Genomic DNA, 18,433 nt, shown 5'->3' with positions numbered 1-18,433 from the left:
CCAAATAATTTGGAAGACAAAGTCAAGACAAACTCCCAGTTTCCTAGATCAAGAGAAAGAAATATGAGCAAAAACTAAATAGGGAGCATCAATCCAGGAAGTGTAACTCCAAGAGCTCTAGACGGCAGAAAAAAGAAAACAGACCAGAATAAAACATTTAAGAATAAAAGAAGAAATTTCATTGGTGTTAGAGATGCCTACATTCATATTAAAATAATCTTCTGAGAAGAGATAGCTTAGTTTTAAGAACACTTAACTCATAGAAGTCAAAATAAAGGGTCAGAACACCAAAGATGGTAAGGAAACTTTAAACCAGTTCAACATTTGACTCAATACTCAGAACTTCTGCCTATATATATAAATACAGCTGATGAAAACACACATGCACTGAGATTGGTCTATCTTGAAATTCATAAACTCTAAATTCAAATGGGCCTTTAGTGCTGTGCACCTACAATCTACTATTTATTACTTTATTTCCTTAATCTATTTACTCTCCCACTTTTCTAATCAACTACCTCATACCTTATCCTTACTCCTCTACCACCAAAGCTGCCATTCCAACTCTTACTTTCCACTCCCTATATTTCACTGAAAAATACAATCAAAAGAGGACACCAACAACACATCCTTTTCAAATGTACCTGGAAAATTTCTGAAAACAAACATGTTCTACCATAAAGCAATTGCCAATAAATACTAAAGGAATATATTAAAAATATGAACAATGGAGCAAGCAACCATTTTATCTATATAAGACCCATAATGTTGGTTTAATGTTGCATATACTATGATTAATTTATGTAATTCTTTTTTTTTTAATGTTTATTTTTGAGAGAGAGAGGGAGACAGAGACAGAGAGACAGAGCACAAACAGGGGAGGGGCAGAGACAGAGGGAGATACAGAATCTGAAGCAGGCTCCAGGCTCTGAGCTGTCAGCATGGAGCCTGATGCGGGGCTCAAACTCATGAACCATGAGCCGAAGTCGGACGCTTAACTGACTGAGCCACCCAGGCGCCCCTAATTTATGTAATTCTTAAAAATACTGAAGAAATAACAACATTAGAGGGTAACATAAAAAAGTGAAAGCGACCTTAATCACTACCTACTCTTTTTATTCTCTGAAACAACACTCTTAGTTTAATAAGAATTGATAAAGAAGTGCTTTAAACTGAAAAATAGGACATAAGATAATCAATAACACTCAATACTCTGTAAATTCATGTTATCCTTAATAACTTCAGTCAAAAAGAAAAAATATATTAAAAAATACAAACCTCTGCATTTGAACTGATGTAAACTTACTAACAGTGTTCAAATCAAAAATCTATTATGGAAACTATGACGACTTACAAAAGTATCACGACATGTACTTTTTTATCTTTATTTATTTATTTTGAGAGAGAGAGAGAGTAAGAGCATCCAAGCAGGAGAGGGGCAGAGACAGGGAGCAAGACAGAGAGAATCCCAAGGAAGCATCCTGTTGACAGCAGAGAGCCGGACATGGGGCTCGATCTCATCAGTCGGGGCTTGATCTCATCAACCGAAGCTTGCTCTCAACCCTGAGATCATGACCTGAACTGAAATCAAGAGTCAGGCACTTAAGTGACTGAGCCACCCACGTGCCTCCACAACATGTACTTATTAACCAGTATGTTCTCTTATCACAATGGGATTAAACTAAAAATCAATAACAAAAATGATTAGAAAATTCCCACATATTCAGAAATTTAGCAACACACTTTTAAAGAGCAAATGGTGTAAAGAAGAAATCAAAAAATACTTTAATTTAAAAATGATAAAAATATGAAAGAAATGCAATAAAAGTGTTTACTAGGATATTTAGTCTTAAACTCATATGTGAGAAAAGAAGGCTAAACAAAATATAGAATGAGCTTTTATACCAAGAAATTAGGAAAAGAACAACAAATTAAGCTAAGAACCATAGAAGGACAAATATTTAAGAGCAGAAATCAGTGGGGGGGAACAAAAAGAAAAACAAAAAGTTGGCTTTTAAAAAAAAGCCATTAATAAAACTGCTAAAACACTAAAATGATTAATTTTTTTTAAAAGAGAGAAAATAAAGGGCCAATATCAAGAATTGGAAAGTAGACATCATTAGCAGAGCTTACAATATTAAAAATATATGTTTTTAAAAATTTTTTTTTAGGGGCGCCTGGGTGGCGCAGTCGGTTAAGCGTCCGACTTCAGCCAGGTCACGATCTCGCGGTCCGTGAGTTCGAGCCCCGCGTCAGGCTCTGGGCTGATGGCTCGGAGCCTGGAGCCTGCTTCCGATTCTGTGTCTCCCTCTCTCTCTGCCCCTCCCCCGTTCATGCTCTGTCTCTCTCTGTCCCAAAAATAAATAAACGTTGAAAAAAAAAAATTTTTTTTTTAATTTTTTTAACATTTATTTATTTTTTTGAGACAGAGAGAGACAGAGCATGAACAGGGGAGGGTCAGAGAGAGAGGGAGACACAGAATCCGAAACAGGCTCCAGGCTCCGAGCCGTTGGCACAAAGCCCGACGCGAGGCTCAAACTCACAGACCGCGAGATCGTGACCTGAGCTGGAGTCGGATGCTCAACCGACTGAGCCACCCAGGCTCCCCAAAATATATAGGTTTTTAAAATTTATTTTTATTTATTTTGAGAGAGAGATGGAGAACAAGCAGGGGAGGGGTACAGAGAGAGGGAGACAGAATCCCAAGCAGCTCCACACTGTCAGCTCAGAACCCAATGCGGGACTCCAACTCACAAACCATAGTAAGATCATGACCTGAACCGAAATCATAGAGTCAAATGCTTAACTGACTGAGCCACCCAGAAACCCTGAGATTGACATTATTACTATCAATGGTTGCCAGTAGGGGAAACCAAGGTAGAGAGAAGTTAAGGAAGGTAACTTGAACCCATGAACCATGACATCATGACCTGAGCCAAAATCAAGAGTCAGATGCTTAATCGACTGAGCCACCCAGGTGTCCCTAAAAATATATGTCAATATAGGAACATCCTCCAATAAGCTTGAAATATTTGAAAAAAGGTTTTCTCAAACACACAACTTTATCAAAACGGACAAAGGAAGGAAAAAACACTGAAAAAGGAAGAAAGATATAATTTCAAACTTTTAACATTTATTAAGTAAATTGAATATTTAACTTAAAACTTTTCCACAAAGAAAATTCATCGCCTATTGACTTTCTTGGTGAATTTTTCCAGACATCTGAAGAATGAAAAAAGAGCTTACAGAAACTATTTCAGTAAACAGAAATTACAAAACACTTTTCCACATATTTTAAGAGTACAGTATGAACATAATACCAAAATGTAATAAAGTTGTGACAAGAAAAGAAAATTATATGTAAATATCTCCTACAAACATATATGAAAAAAATGAACAAAATACTAGCAAATTAAATTTAATAATATTTTAGAGACTAACAAATCTTAACTGGGTTAGTGTACCCCAAAAAAGCAAAGCTATTTTAACATTAAAATATCAATCAACAGAATTTATCATATTATTAGAATACATGAGAAAGTAACATATGATCATTTCGATAAGTGTAGAAACTAACTCTAATAATGTTCAACAATGGTTTGTGATTAGACACTCTCAGCTAACTAGCTATAAAAGCAAACTTCCTCGTTCTTATAAAAAATAACTATAAAAGAACTTAAAATACTTAATGGTTAAATATTGATCTCATGCTTCTTGAATTCAAAAACTTAATTCGCATGTCTAAAATCATGACTTCCACTCAATATTTTATTTTATCTTCATTTTATTTTTTGGAGAGAGAGAGCACAAGCGGGAGAGAGGGGCAAAGGAAGAGAGAGAGAATCTTAAGCAGGCTCCATGCTCAGCACAGAGCCTGTTGTGAGGCTCAATCCCATGACCACAGGATCACAACTGGAGCCAAAGCCAACAATGAAACACTCAAGTGACTGAGCCACCTAGGCACCCTTAAAAAAAATTTTTTTTTAGAGAGTGAGCACACACATAAATGGCAGAGAGTGGCAGAGGGAGGGAGAGAGAGAAGGAGAGAGAGAATCTCAAGCAGGCTCCACACTTAGCACAGAGCCCAACTTGGGGCTCAATTCCACAACCCTGGGATCAACCTGAGCTGAAATCAAGTGTCAGGTTGCCCATCACTCGACATTTGAGTGGAGGTACTGGCCAGCACAATAAAGCAAGAAAAGGAAATAAAAGGTATAATGATTACAAAGGAGGAAGTAAAACTGATATATTCACAGATCATATGACTATGTATGCAGAAAAATTTTAAGAATATAACAATTACTAAATGAAGTTAGAAAGGATAGTGCATACAAAATCAATATACAAAATTTAATTGATTTTCATATACCAGAAACAAATTTAAAAATGAACATGATTAAAAACAGCATCATTAACATTAGTAACAGAGAGTCAAGTGTTTAGGAATAAATCTACTAAAATATCTGTAAGAACTCTAATAAAAACTATAAAACACTGCTAGAAAAAATAAAGGTCAGTTAAATAATGGAAGAATAGAACATACAGATATAAGAGTATAGAAAAACTGGGGGTGCTTGGATGGCTCAGTAGGTTAAGTGTCTGACTTTGGCTCAAGTCATGATCTCCCAGTTCAGAGCTTGAGCCTCCCATCGGGCTCCACACTGCCAGTGTGGAGCCTGCTTAGCATTCTCGCTCTCTCTGCCCCTCCCTCACTTGCACTTTATCTCTCAAAACAAATAAACTTAAAAAAAAAAAAAAGACTATAGGAAAACTCAATATTGCTCAGGGAGCAACTCTTCTCCAAATTGATATATAGAGTCAACACGGTCCCAATTAAAATCCTAGCAGCTTATGTTATGGGAATTTACAAATTAATATCTGCATGGAAAACAAAGGATTACAAGAGTCAAAACAATCTAGAAGAGCCAACTGGAAGGATTTACATTACCAGACATCAAGATTTACTGTGAAGTTAGTATAATTAAGTCAAGTTGGTATTGGCATAAATACAGAAAAATAAGAGTCTCCTTTAAAAACTGAGAATAAACTGAGGGTTGATGGGGGGTGGGAGGGAGGAGAGGGTAGGTGATGGGCATTGAGGAGGGCACCTGTTGGGATGAGCACTGGGTGTTGTATGGAAACCAGTTTGACAATAAATTTCATATTCAAAAAAAATATAGAAAAATAGACCAAAGGAACAAATAGAGCTGAGAAAAATATCCTCACATAAGATAACCTAACTGAAAACAAATATGGTCAACTGCATTTTGGTGGAAATGTCAGTCTTTTCAGTAAAAGTATGGCAGTCAATGGCTATTCTGTGGCAAGAAGAAAAAGCAATCTTGACCTCCAACTTACACCAATACCCAAAAATATTAATTTGAGATAGACAACCAACCAATAAGTAAAAGGTCATATAATATTCCAGAAAAAAATATCTTCATGACAGCTTTTAAAACAGGACATTAAAAAAAAAACTACAATAAATAGATGTATATACTAGACTTCTCATATGCATGTACTAATAGTTTCAAGTCACATGAAGCAAAAAAGTAAAGAAAGAAATAGGCAAAACAACTCTAATAGCTAGAAATTTTAATACTGCTCTGTCAGGAATTAACAGAAGTAAAACAGATGAAAAAAATAAGAACACTGAAGATCCAGGGGCATGGGTGACTCAGTCAGTTAAGCGTCCAACTGTTGATTTCGGCTCAGGTCATGATCTCCCGGTTTGTGAGTTCGAGCTTCGCACTGGGTTCTGCACTGACAGCACAGAATCTGCTTGGAATTTTCTCTCCTCCTCTCTCTGCCACTCCCTCACTCATTCTCTCTCTCTCTCAAAAAGAAATAAACTTAAAAAAAAAGAATACTGAAGACCTGAACATCATTAACCAACTAAACATTTACATCACAATATACTTAATTACTGCAGAATGTACATCCTTTTCAAGTGTAAATGGAATACTAAGTTATATCATATGCCAGTCTAGTCTATAAATTAAGACTCCGTAAATTACAAGAGATTACATTTGAAAAGCCTGAATTTGTAAGAGTTATGTTCTTGAGAAGTATACAACACTGATGAAAGAAACTGAAGACAGCATAAGTAAATAGAAAGATATATCATGCTCATAAATTGGAAGAATTAGTAATGTGAAAATATACATATTAGCCAAAGGAATCTACAGATTCAATGCAATCTTCACCAAAATACCAAAGGCAGGGGCACCTGGATGGCTCAGTCAGTTAAGCACCTGACCTGGATACCAACTCGGGTCTTGAGAGTTCAAGCCCTGTGTTGGGCTCCACACTGGACATGGAGCCTACTAACTAACTAACTAAGTAAGTAAATAAGAAATAAGTAAGTAAGTAAGTAAGTAAGTAAGTAAGTAAATAAATAAATAAATAAAATACCAAAGGCTTTTTCACAGAACTAGAACAAAGAATACTAAAATTTATATGGAAGAATAAAGACCCCAAATAACCAAAGAAATTTTAAGGAGAATAAAGCTGGAGGTATCACTCCATAAAGCTGGAATAAAGCAGATTTCACACTATACTACAAAGCTATAGAAATCAAAGGAGAATATGGTACTGGCATGAACACAGACACATAGATCAATGTAATAGAAAAGACAGCCCAGAAACAAACCCACACATATATAGTCAATTAGCCTATGACAAAGGAGGCAAGAATATATAATGGAGAGTTTCTTCAATAAATTGTGTTGGGAAAACTGGTCAGCTAAATGCAAAAATATTAAACTAGACCACTATTTTACACCATACACAAAAATAAATTCAAAATGGGTTAATAACTTGAATTTAAGACCTGAAATCATAGAACTCCTAGAAGAAAACAGAGGATGTAAGCTATATGACTTTGAATAGACATTTTGCCACAGAAGACATATAGACAGCCAATATGACCATGAAAAGACATTCAACATCACTAATTATTAGGGAAATGCAAATCAAAACCACAATAAGAGGAGCACCTGGGTGGCTCAGTCAGTTAAGCATCCAACTCTTGAATTCAGCTCAGGTCATAATCTCACAGTTTGTGAGTTCCAGCCCCATATCAAGATCTGCAGTGGAAGCATGGAGCCTTCTTGGGATTCTCGTTTCCCTCTCTTTCTGTCCCTCCCCCACTCACGCACACATGTGCTCACTCACTCTCTAAAATAAATAAACATTAAAAATAAAAACCACAATGAGATATTACCTCACATCTGTCAGACTATTATCAAAAAGACAAAAAAAAAATGAGTGGTGTTAAAAATGTGGAGAAAGTGAACCCCCGGTACACAGCTGGTGGGAATAAACTGGTACAGCCACTACGGAAAACTGTGGCTATACTAGTTTGCATTCCCACCAACAGTACATGAGGGTTGCTTCTTCTCCACACCCTTGCCAACACTTGTTTCTTCTGCTTTTGATTTTAGCCATTCCGATAGGTGAGGTGGTATCTCATTGTAGTTTTGATTTGCATTTTCCCTGATGACAGGTAATGTTGAACATCTTTTCATGGGTCTGTTGGCCATCTGCATGTCTTCTTCCCATTTTTTTAATGTTTATTTATTTTGAGAGAGAGAGAGAGAGAGAAAGAGAGAGCACAAGCAGGGGAGGGGCAAAGAGAGAGGGAGAGAGAGAATCCCAAGCAGGCTCCATCCAAGCTGTCAGCGCAAAGCCCAACTCAGGGCTGACCTCTTGAACCATGTGACCTGGGACGAAATCAAGAGTCAGACACTTAACTGACTGAGCAACCCAGGTGGTCCCATGTCTTCTTCCCATTTTTTAATTGGGTTATTTGGTTTTTTGGGTGTTGAATTGTATAGGTTCTTTACATAGTTTGGATACTAACCCTTTATCAGATAGGTCATTTGCAAATATCTTCTCCCATTCAGTAGGTTGCTTTATAGTTTTATTGATCGTTTCCTTTGCTGTACAGAAGCTTTTTTTTTTTTTTTTATGTAGTCCCAACCGTTTATCTTTGCTTTTCTTTCCCTTGCCTCAGGAGACATATATAGAAAAATACTGCTACAGCTGATGCTGGAGAAATTACTGCCTGCGCTCTCTTCAAGGATTTGCACGGTTTCAGGTCTCACATTTCGATCTTTAATCCATTTTGAGTTTATTTCTGTGTATGGTGAAAGTGGTCTGCTTCAGTCTTTTCCATGTAGCTGGCCAGTTTTCCCAACGCCATTTGTTGAAGACACTGTCTTTTTCTCATTGTATATTCTTTCCTTCTCTGTCAAAGATTAATTAACCATATAATTGTGGGTTTATTTTTGGGTTTCCTGTTCTATTCGATTGATCTATATGTCTATCTTTATACCAGCATCATGTTTTCATTACTACAGCTTCGTAGTATACCTTGAAATCTGGGAGAAGGATGCCACCAGTTTTGTTCTTTTTTTTCAAGATTGCTTTGTCTATGCAAGGTCTTCTGTGGTTCCAAAGAAATTTAAGAATTGTTTATTTGAGTTCTTTGAAAAATGCTGTTGGTATTTTGATAGGGGTTGCATTAAATCTATATATTGCTTTGGGAAGTATGGACATTTTAACAATATTTGTTCTTCCAACCCATGAGCATGGAATGTCTTCCCACCTCTTTGCATCATCTTCAATTTCTTTCATCAGTGTTTTACGGTTTCATAGTACAGATCTTTCACCTCTTTGGTGAAGTTTATTCTTAGGTATTTTCTCATTTTTTGGTGCATCTATAAATGGAATGTTTTCTTAATTTTAGTTACTGCTGCTTCATTATTAGCATATAGAAACACAGCAGATTTCTGTCCATTGTTTTTACATCCTGTGACTTTACTGAATTTAGTTATCAGTTCTAGTAGTTTTTGGTGGCATTTTTAGGGTTTTCTATACATAGTAGTAGCATGTCATCTGCCAAGAGTTAGAGTTTTGCTTCTTCCTTAGCAATTTGGATGCCTTTTACTTCTTTATGTTGTCTGACTGCTGTGGCTAGGACTTCCAGTACTATGTTGAATAAAAATGGTGAGAGTGTATATCCTTGTCTTGTTCTTGACCTTAGAGGGAAAACTCTCAGTTTTTCACCACTGAGGTGGCTGTGTGTTTTTCATATAAAGCCTCTATTATGTTGAGGTATGTTCCCTCTAGACCTACTTTGCAGAGAATTTTTATCATGAATGGATATTGTATTTTGTCAAATGCTTTCTCTGTGCCTATTGAAGTGATCTTACGGATTTTATCCTTTTATCACACTGGTTGTTCTGTAAATATTTTACCACCCTTACATTCCAGGAATAAATCCCACTTGGCCATGGTGTATGACTTTTCCAATGTATTGTTGGATTCGGTTTCCTAAAATTTTGTTAAGGATTTTTACATCTACATTCATGAAAGATATTGGCCTGTAGCTCTCTTTTTTGGGGATGTCTTTTTCTGGTCTTGGTATCAGGGTGACAGTGGCCTCAATGACGTTTTCCTTCCTCTTCTTTTTTTGGGGGAATAGCCTAAGAACAATAGGTATTAACCCAAAAAGTTTGACAGAATTCACCTGTGAAGAAATCTGCTCCTAGACTTTTGTTTCGGGAAGTTTTTTGATTACTGATTCAATTTCATTGCTGGTAACTGGTCTGTTGAAATTTTCTATTTCTTCCTGCTTCAGTTTTGGTAGGTTATAGGTTTTTAGGAATTTATCCATTTTTTCTAGATTGTCCAATTTATTGGCATAGACAGGTTTTCATGATATTCAGTTTTCATAATATTGATATTGTGTTACAATTCTTTGTATTTCTGTGGTGGTGATTGTTATTTCTCCTCTTTCATTACTAATACTGTTTATTCAGGTTCTCTCTCTCTCTCTCTCTCTCTCTCTCTCTCTCTCTCTCGATGATTTCTGGCTACAGGCTTACCAATTTTGTTGATCTTTTCAAAGAACCAGCTCAGGTCATGATCTCATAGTTCAAGAGTTCAAACCCTGCATCAGGCTCTGTGCTGACAGCTCAGAGCCCAGAGCCTGCGTCGGATTCTGTGTCTCTCTCTGCCTCTGCCCCTTCCCCAGGCTCACTCGCTCTCTCTCTCTCTCTCTCTCTTTCAAAAATAAAAATAAACATTAAAACAATAATTGAAATTTCTCAATAATTTCTCCAAAGAAAATGGAGAAAACAATTTTATACTTTATTTCTTGGCTATTGGAGAAATAAAATGTTATTACATAGTAAAGAAAAATAAAAGAAGAAAAACTGTTAAAAAATAAAATTTTTGAAATACAGCTAATGTGATGTTTAAAGGGAAATGTGTATTTTAAGTACTTGTGTTAAGAAAGATGATCTGGCATCAATGATCTTCCTAAGTAGCTAGAAAAAGAAACCAGAGAAAAGAGAAGAAAGTAGTAATGAAGAGCAGAGAAAACAGAGAAAATCAATAAAACCAAAAGTTAGTTTTAGAAAAAGATTAATAAGATTTATATCTCTAAGTAGATATAAATGATCAATAATGAAAGGAAAAAAAAAACACATGAATTATCAATAGCAGGAATAAAAGCCGAATATCACTACAGATCTTATAGATACTAAGTGGAAAAGGGATTACAATGATTTATACCAGTAATTTTAACAAAACTGATATAGGAAGAAACAGAAAACATGAACTGTATCATACATATATCTGTTCAATAAATCAAATTTTTCATTACAAATCTATCCACACAGAAAACGCCAGGCCAAATCACTTCACTGGTACAGTCTGCCAAAATTTAAGGACAAAATAATACCAATTCTATACAAACTCTTACCAAAAACAGAGAAGCAGGAAATACTTCCCAAATTATTTTATTTTATAATCATTACTCTGATGTCAAAACTAGATGTGAGTATCACAAACGGCAAATGTTTCTCAAGAACATAGCAAAACAATAGAACATGGAACCAGTAACACATAAAAAAGTCAGAAAATCAAGACCAAGAGGGGTTAATCCCAGGAATGCAGTTGAGAATGATCTCTAAATACAATTTCTCACTATTCACATTCACACAGATTCTAGTTTTGCTTCTTCAATTTAAAACAAAAATGTATGGTTGGGGCAAAATGTACAGTATGTGAATTACATCTCAATAAAACTGTTTTTTAAAAAGTACATCTATTCTTAGAAGAAACATAGAAAATGTAAAACAATTCCCCCAGATAGCTGTTAGCATCAAAACAAACTTTTGTTGTCTTTACCTCTTCTCATTCCTACTTTAGTTTGATCAGTTTCTACCAGATATCTGGCTACCCAAACATACTTTTAAAGTTCACATTTGGCCAATTATATCTAATGCAATACCTCCCTAAACCATAATCAAACATCCAAGTATAGCGACAGCCAAGAAAAGTTACATAACGTGAATTGCACAAGGGCAGAGAAAGTCCAATTTGAGCTTCTTGTCATTGGTATTGGGAACATCATGTCTTCAACAGAAATCATCAGTTAGTAAAAATTTGGATCTACTTATCAGCAACTATTGTTTAAAAAAGGGCTTGGATATTTTTTATCAGACAGAATTTCCTATGGTAATGACAAAGCAACGTTGGCTAAGAACTACGGTAGGAGGATGCTTCAGGCATAATGTACCTACTCTTCTGTTTCCCTACATTCCTCAAAGGCTAAACTAACATTTGAGGAAAGACAGCTAAAAAGGGAACAGCAAGAAGTATCAATTATTTTTTAGTCTCATCTACTTTTAAGTTATTTGTCAGTTTAAGAAATTGGCTGTATTATACACTCCCATCTAAAGTAAGAGGGCCTTTTTCTAAAAACCCATGTTTTGGTGTCAGTATTATTTCCCTTAGTTTTTGCTTCGATCACCTCTTTCATTAAATAGGATTTTTCTTTGATATAATATTATTTTAAAAATAATTTTTTTTTAAAGTAGGCTCCGTGCCCAATGTGGGGCTTGAACTCACAACCCTGAGTTCGAGAGTTGTATGCCCTACTGACTGAGCCAGCCAGGTGCCCCTAAAAATGTCTTAATTAGCCTCTAGGCTAACGTTAAAACCACTTTGATATACATTTCATAAAACATTTTAGTACTGATTGCTAACTGCTAATATGTGGAATATATTTAATCAATCTGTTGGAAGTTAGCTATATTTCCTTTAAGTGTATGTTGGTTTCCATTATTCGCTATTAATTATAAAGAATTAAAAGTAGAAAAAATCATTTAAAACTTAAAACCAATGTTCACAGAATGAAGCTGATTTTGGAAAGAATACCACAGTAATCTATAACTGTCATAGAAATTTCCTGGTGATACAGTAAAATATAAAATTCTACTTTATGAATCCTTAATAAAAGAAGATAAAATGTCATTATACTGCACTTACTCATATATTTCCCTTCTCTTTACAAAGGTATTTTAGGAGTAATTCAGCCAAAATGTAGATAAAACAGGTATGTATTAGATTTGTTAAGAGAAATTCTGGAATTTTTAAACTTGCTCGCTCATGTCAAATTTTCTAGTCTAAATGTATTCCATCACTTTTCTGTTTACATATTATTGTATCACCTGACTTTATCGCAACTTACTTAATACTCATTTACACATTCAACATTTTCCAAAAGAAAGAGACAATCCTTTGCCTTAAAAGCTCTTCATCTGAAGGGAAAGGAAATAATGTGGACAGATATAAAACAACACATAAAGTGTTGCAGGAACTGTAATATTCGAATACACAGAGGGAAAAGGACAGGACTGTGTACCACATAGGTTTACCACATAAACCTACCTTAATTACCAACTGGACATTCAGAGAAAGGGAGGAATCAACCTGAATTTGAGATTTCCAACTAAGCAACTAGGTATAAAAAAAGTAATGCTACGCACCAAGATAGATAACAGAAGTAAGTTTGAAAGGAAATAGGATTTTTTTTTATTTTATTTTTGAGAGAGAGAGAAAGAGAGAGAGAACGAACATGTGAGCACACAAGCAGGGGGCGGCAGAGAAAGAGAGGGAGACACAGAATCCAAAGCAGGCTCCAGGCTCTGAGCTGTCAGTGCAGAGCTTGACGTGGGACTGCAACCCACGAACCATGAGATCATGCCCTGAGCTGAAGTTAGACATTCAACTGACTGAGCCACCCAGGCACCCCAGGAAAGTGGATTTTAGATATCTGGAATATGAAGCACCTATAAGACAATTAAAAGGAAGATTCGCAGTAATCAGCTTCATATATGAGGAATTAAGAATAATTTCTTGGTTTGGGGTTTGGGAGGCTGGGTGTCCAGTCTTAGAATTCACAGAGTAGGACATATGGAAGAAAAATAGCTGTGGAGGAATGATGAATTCAGTTTGGCACATAATGAATCTCAGTTACCAATAAGACACCCAGACTGAGATACCACATAGGCAGCTACATTTCCAAAGGCTAAGAAAAACATTATGTGCTTTTGTGAGAGATTCCAAAGTCATTAGGCATAAAGTATACATGATGCCCAGATGTGAGATATATAAGGTAAAAAGAGGGATGGATATCAAATTCTTAAACCCAAACATTTAGGAATTATTTATAACTGTCAGAAATGGGAGAACATAAAGAGGAATGTAGCAGATTCTTGAAACAGTCGAGAAGTAGGAGAAAAGCTGGAAGTGTTCACTTTGTGCCATTTGTATACTTCTGATTATTGTGCTTTTCTGTATAAATTTTAATAAAAATATAGTTCCTTTTAAAAAAAGAAAGAAAAAGAGTTTCACAAGATGAATTATCAAATATTGTGAAGAGGTTAAATAAGATAGAAGAAAGGGAAAAAATCCACTGAATTTAGCAATTAAGAAATTAGCAAAAGACTACCATAGATAAAGGATGGGAAGGGTAAAGACCCCTCCCACAAAGCCTTTTCCTTTCATTCTATACTATTATTTTGAATCTTCTAATCTCATGCATGGTGTTCAACTTAGAATTCTTACCCAGCAGAATAAAGTAATTTTCAAACATCCGAATATTCAGTTTACCTCAAAGGCAGCATTTCAGAAGTTACTTTCTTAAGACATACCAACCAAACCAAAGGAGTAAATCAAAAAGATGACAACAGGTCCAGAAAATAGATACAACCCTGGAAAGAAGTAGTTAAGTCACATGATGACAGACAGCTGGGCAGCAGGCCTGAAGCACACTCAGCCCAGCGAGAGGACTCTGGAAGGAAGACTTCAGAAGAAAGTGGTATCAGACTGCTTGCCATGAAGCACTTAAAAACAAACAATACAAAACAACACAACACAACACACCCACAGAGGATATAATAAAGGAAAATAACAGGGAAAAAAAAGGGAAAAAAAGGTAATTCCAATGGAAGAAAACTTGACAAGAATGGGAATGAAATTACAGTATGCTCCTGGCTCAACAACAAATAATCCTCAATATAACACTGTTACTGTTTTGCAAATTTGGAATCGCTTACAAAGAACTAAAGTGCCCATTAACGTTACTAGACTCAATGTAAATGTTCATTTTGACATAAAAATACAAATGCTTAACACTGAGAAGTGAAAGCAAGAGGTAGCTAAAGAGAATCTTGGTAAAGGTACATTAATCCTAGAAAGTAAGAAATCAACAAATACTGTCTACGGTTTCTGGAACAAGAAATAAAGTTATAATATACTACCTTAAGTTACAAAGACATCAAAGAGTGAAATGAATAAATATGAGGAGAAGGGGAAGGAAACATTGGTATAGGTGAAACAGATTGAACTACGAAAAGTTAACAGTCAAAGCTAACTTTGTCTGGGAGAAAAGGACTGAAGTCAGAAGAATAAAATTTCTCATTGTAACTGTTTTTGCATTTTAAGCTCTTCTGTGTGATCTGATTTTTAAACCAATGTATATGAAATATCTGGGGAAAAAATTAAGAGAATAATTAGGAAATAAGGAAATCAAGGTGGCATGGCTATTTTTAAGAGTGAAGAGCTGGGGCCCTTGGGTGGTTCAGTCGGTTGAGCGTCCGACTTCGGCTCAGGTCATGATCTCGCGGTTTGTGAGTTCGAGCCCCGCATTGGGCTCTGTGCTGACAGCTCAGAGCCTGGAGCCTGTTTCAGATTCTGTGTCTCCTCCTCTCTCTGCCCCTCCCCTGCTCATGCTCTGTCTCTCTGTCTCTCTGTCTCTCAATAATAAATAAATGTTTAAAAAAAAAAAAAAGAGTGAAGAGCAGAAAAGAGAAAGGGTAGCTGCTAATGGTCAAAGAGCAGAAGAGAACAAATAATAATCATAATCATAATCATAATAAGCTAAAGCATAATTCTTAAGCTACCAGAGGGGGCAAACAGTGATAATACCAAAGAAAGAAAGGGAAAACAAAGAAGCAAGGTGTTAGCCCTAGGATGGACAGGGATAGGATCAAGAGCACAGGTATGCAATATAAAAGACCTAAAAATACCGGAGAATATGAGCAGAGATTGGTAACATTAACAGTTTACCAATCTGAGATAATAAGGTTTAATTCGAATGATGTCATGAGAATGCAGTACTGCTATAAAATGTGGATGACACTGCAGAGTCAAATATATACTAAGAAACCTTAACATGTCTTTAGGTGAGTTCTTCACCAGGATAATAATATAACCTTATGAAAATGTCAGAAAAAGGAGTATAAAGGAAAACCAAGTTAGATGTCAAAAATTCTCAATAACACAGGAATAGGCAAGAAAAGAGCAGCAAAGGATAACAGGAGGGACTGAGGATATAAGCTGTATCATATTAATCTCAAAGGATAAGATTTTTGGTTTTTGTATCAGGATAATAAAGAGCTATGGAAGTAGCAATGTAAATACTTCCTCTAGACCCTAGGGTAGATGTGATGTAATACCTTTAGGAAAGACAACATTCAATGAAGGTAAAGAATGGAAGGAAACATGCTATAGAAAACCCAATTTACAAGGGAAAGGGAAATTTGGAAGGATCCTATAAAAAGGACTGGAAGGCAGTCAACTGAAAAAGTAGAATTAATAAAACAAGAACATGTAAGAAAGTATTTTCTGGCAGTATGAAAATTTTGAATACAATCAAGTCTATAAAATACGAATTTATAGGAAATGCAGAGAACAGAGGACCACAGTACACTATACCATGAAAAGGTTATCAGCAAAATCTACATTGTGGGAAATTATAACTAGTGGAGTTAAAAATAAAGAAGAGAAGAGATGTAGGAAAAATATAGATTGAGACTATAAAGTCACAATGTGTGGACCTTATTTGGATCCTAGTTTAAAAAAATACCCAATGACATTTGAAAAAGCCATTTATGATATATCAATCAGAAATTTGATTGCTTGCTGAATATATAAAGATATTAAGGAATTGTAATTTTTTATATGCAAAGCTTTTTTAATTTATTTTTGAGAGAGAGAGAGAGAATGTGTGTGTGAGAGAGAGACAGAGAGAGAGGGCAGGGCACTGGCAGAGAGGGAGACAGAGGATCCAAGCTAGCTCTGCACTGTCAGTGCAGAGTCTAGTGCGGGGCTCGAACTCATGAACTGTAAGATCACGACCTGAGCCAAAGTCGGAATGCTTAACCGACTGAGGCACCCACATGCCCCCAGGTATTGTAATTTTTTAATTTAAAAAAGCGTTCTTATATTGTAGAGGTGAATACTGAAATAATGGAAGAAATGATATGGTGTCTACAATGTGCTTTAAAATAACACCATAACAGAGAAAGCAGATGGCACAGAAATGGCTCAGGTAATAGGGCTATTGAAGCTGAGTGATTAGTATGTAAGAGTTCATTTCACCATTATGTCTACTTTTGTATGTTCAAAATTCTCCCTAAGAAAAAAGCTTTTTTAAAGGATGTTTGCTATATTTCATCTAGCATTTCTTTTTTTTTATAATTTTATTTTGTTTTTTTAATATACATCCAAATTAGGTAGCATATAGTGCAACAATGATTTCAGGAGTAGATTCCTTAGTGCCCCTTACCCACTTAGCTCATCCCCCCGCCCACAAACCCTCCCATAACCCTCAGTTTGTTCTCCATATTTATGAATCTCTTCTGTTTTGTCCCCCTCCCTGTTTTTATATTATTTTTGTTTCCCTTCCCTTAGGTTCATCTGTTTTGTCTCTTACAGTCCTCATATGAGTGAAGTCATATATTTGTCTTTCTCTGACTAATTTCACTTAGCATAATAACCTCTAGTTCCATTCACATAGTTGCAAATCTAGCATTTCTTAATAAGAGTGTTTTCAGGTTATTCAATCAGAAAGTTTCAGGAAATGAAATCCCAGATTTTGTTTTGTATTTTACAATTCATCTCTCATGTACACTTGAAAGCAAAAGTTGTTCATAAAATTTATTACAGATTTTTTTCTTTTAAAGATTCTGATCTTGGGGCGCCTGCGTGGCTCAGTCGGTTGGGCGGCCAACTTCGGCTCAGGTCATGATCTCACGGTCTGTGAGTTCGAGCCCCGCGTCGGGCTCTGTGCCGACAGCTCAGAGCCTGGAGCCTGTTTTGGATTCTGTGTCTCCCTCTCTCTAACCCTGCCCCGTTCATGCTCTGTCTCTGTCTCAAAAATAAATAAACGTTAAAAAAAAAAAAAAAGATTCTGATCTCTAAATATAGTACAAGTAGTATTAGGTACTGGCAGGTTTTTAAAAATGAAAAACTTAAAAAAGAAACATGTGAAACTGAAATTTTAGCTGAGAGTAAGATGACAGAGGGTGTTTGATTCCTCCTTGCCTGTTTTGTAGAAGAAGTATGCTAAATAACTGTGCTTTTTTATAAAGTGAATATTTAAGTATTTATGTCAAAAAATTTTTAAGTTAGCCATTAAAAGAAAAGACTTATAAGATCTTTAAATCTATAAGAAGGCAGAAAAGAAGGGAAAAAGTAAAGAAAATTAAAAGCAAAACAAGATAACAAAAAATTTTTAAGTCCAGATGTCAACAAGTACAATAAATGTAGATTAGCCAATTAAAACCACTTTCTAGAAGACAACATCAGACTGGGTTTTCTTTTTTTTTTTTTTTTTAATTTTTTTTAACGTTTATTTATTTTTGAGACAGAGACAGAACATGAATGGGGGAGGGTCAGAGAGAGAGGGAGACACAGAATCTGAAACAGGCCCCAGGTTCTGAGCGGTCAGCACAGAGCCCGACGCGGGGCTCGAACTCACAGACAGCGAGATCATGACCTGAGCCGAAGTCGGACACTTAACCGACTGAGCCACCCAGGCGCCCCAGGGTTTTCTTTTTTTAATCAAGGTATACAGTGCTTAGAAGAGACACAAAACCATACAGAAAAGTTAACCAAAAAAAGGACATTTTTATCAAATTGACGTGCCAAATGGTACTAACCCTTGTTGATCAGAAGCCAAACTACAAACTAAAGGTAACTACAAAATATAAATCAATAAACAAAAGAAACCCTAATGAAAAAAAGAACGAAAGACATGAATAGACCAATAAACATAGGAGAAGATGGT

General features: G+C 35.7%; 1 protein-coding gene across 3 annotated transcripts in view; it reads right to left on the bottom strand.

Annotated features, from left to right (window-relative positions):
* Positions 1-18,433, bottom strand: part of JAK2 (Janus kinase 2) — a 117,342-nt gene that overhangs the window by 81,677 nt on the left and 17,232 nt on the right. The window lies entirely within an intron of this gene.

This window comes from Prionailurus viverrinus, chromosome D4 (assembly GCF_022837055.1).
Source record: "Prionailurus viverrinus isolate Anna chromosome D4, UM_Priviv_1.0, whole genome shotgun sequence".
NCBI lineage: Eukaryota > Metazoa > Chordata > Mammalia > Carnivora > Felidae > Prionailurus > Prionailurus viverrinus.
Note: the sequence above shows the minus strand (reverse complement) of the source record. Positions and strands in the feature narration are given on the sequence as shown.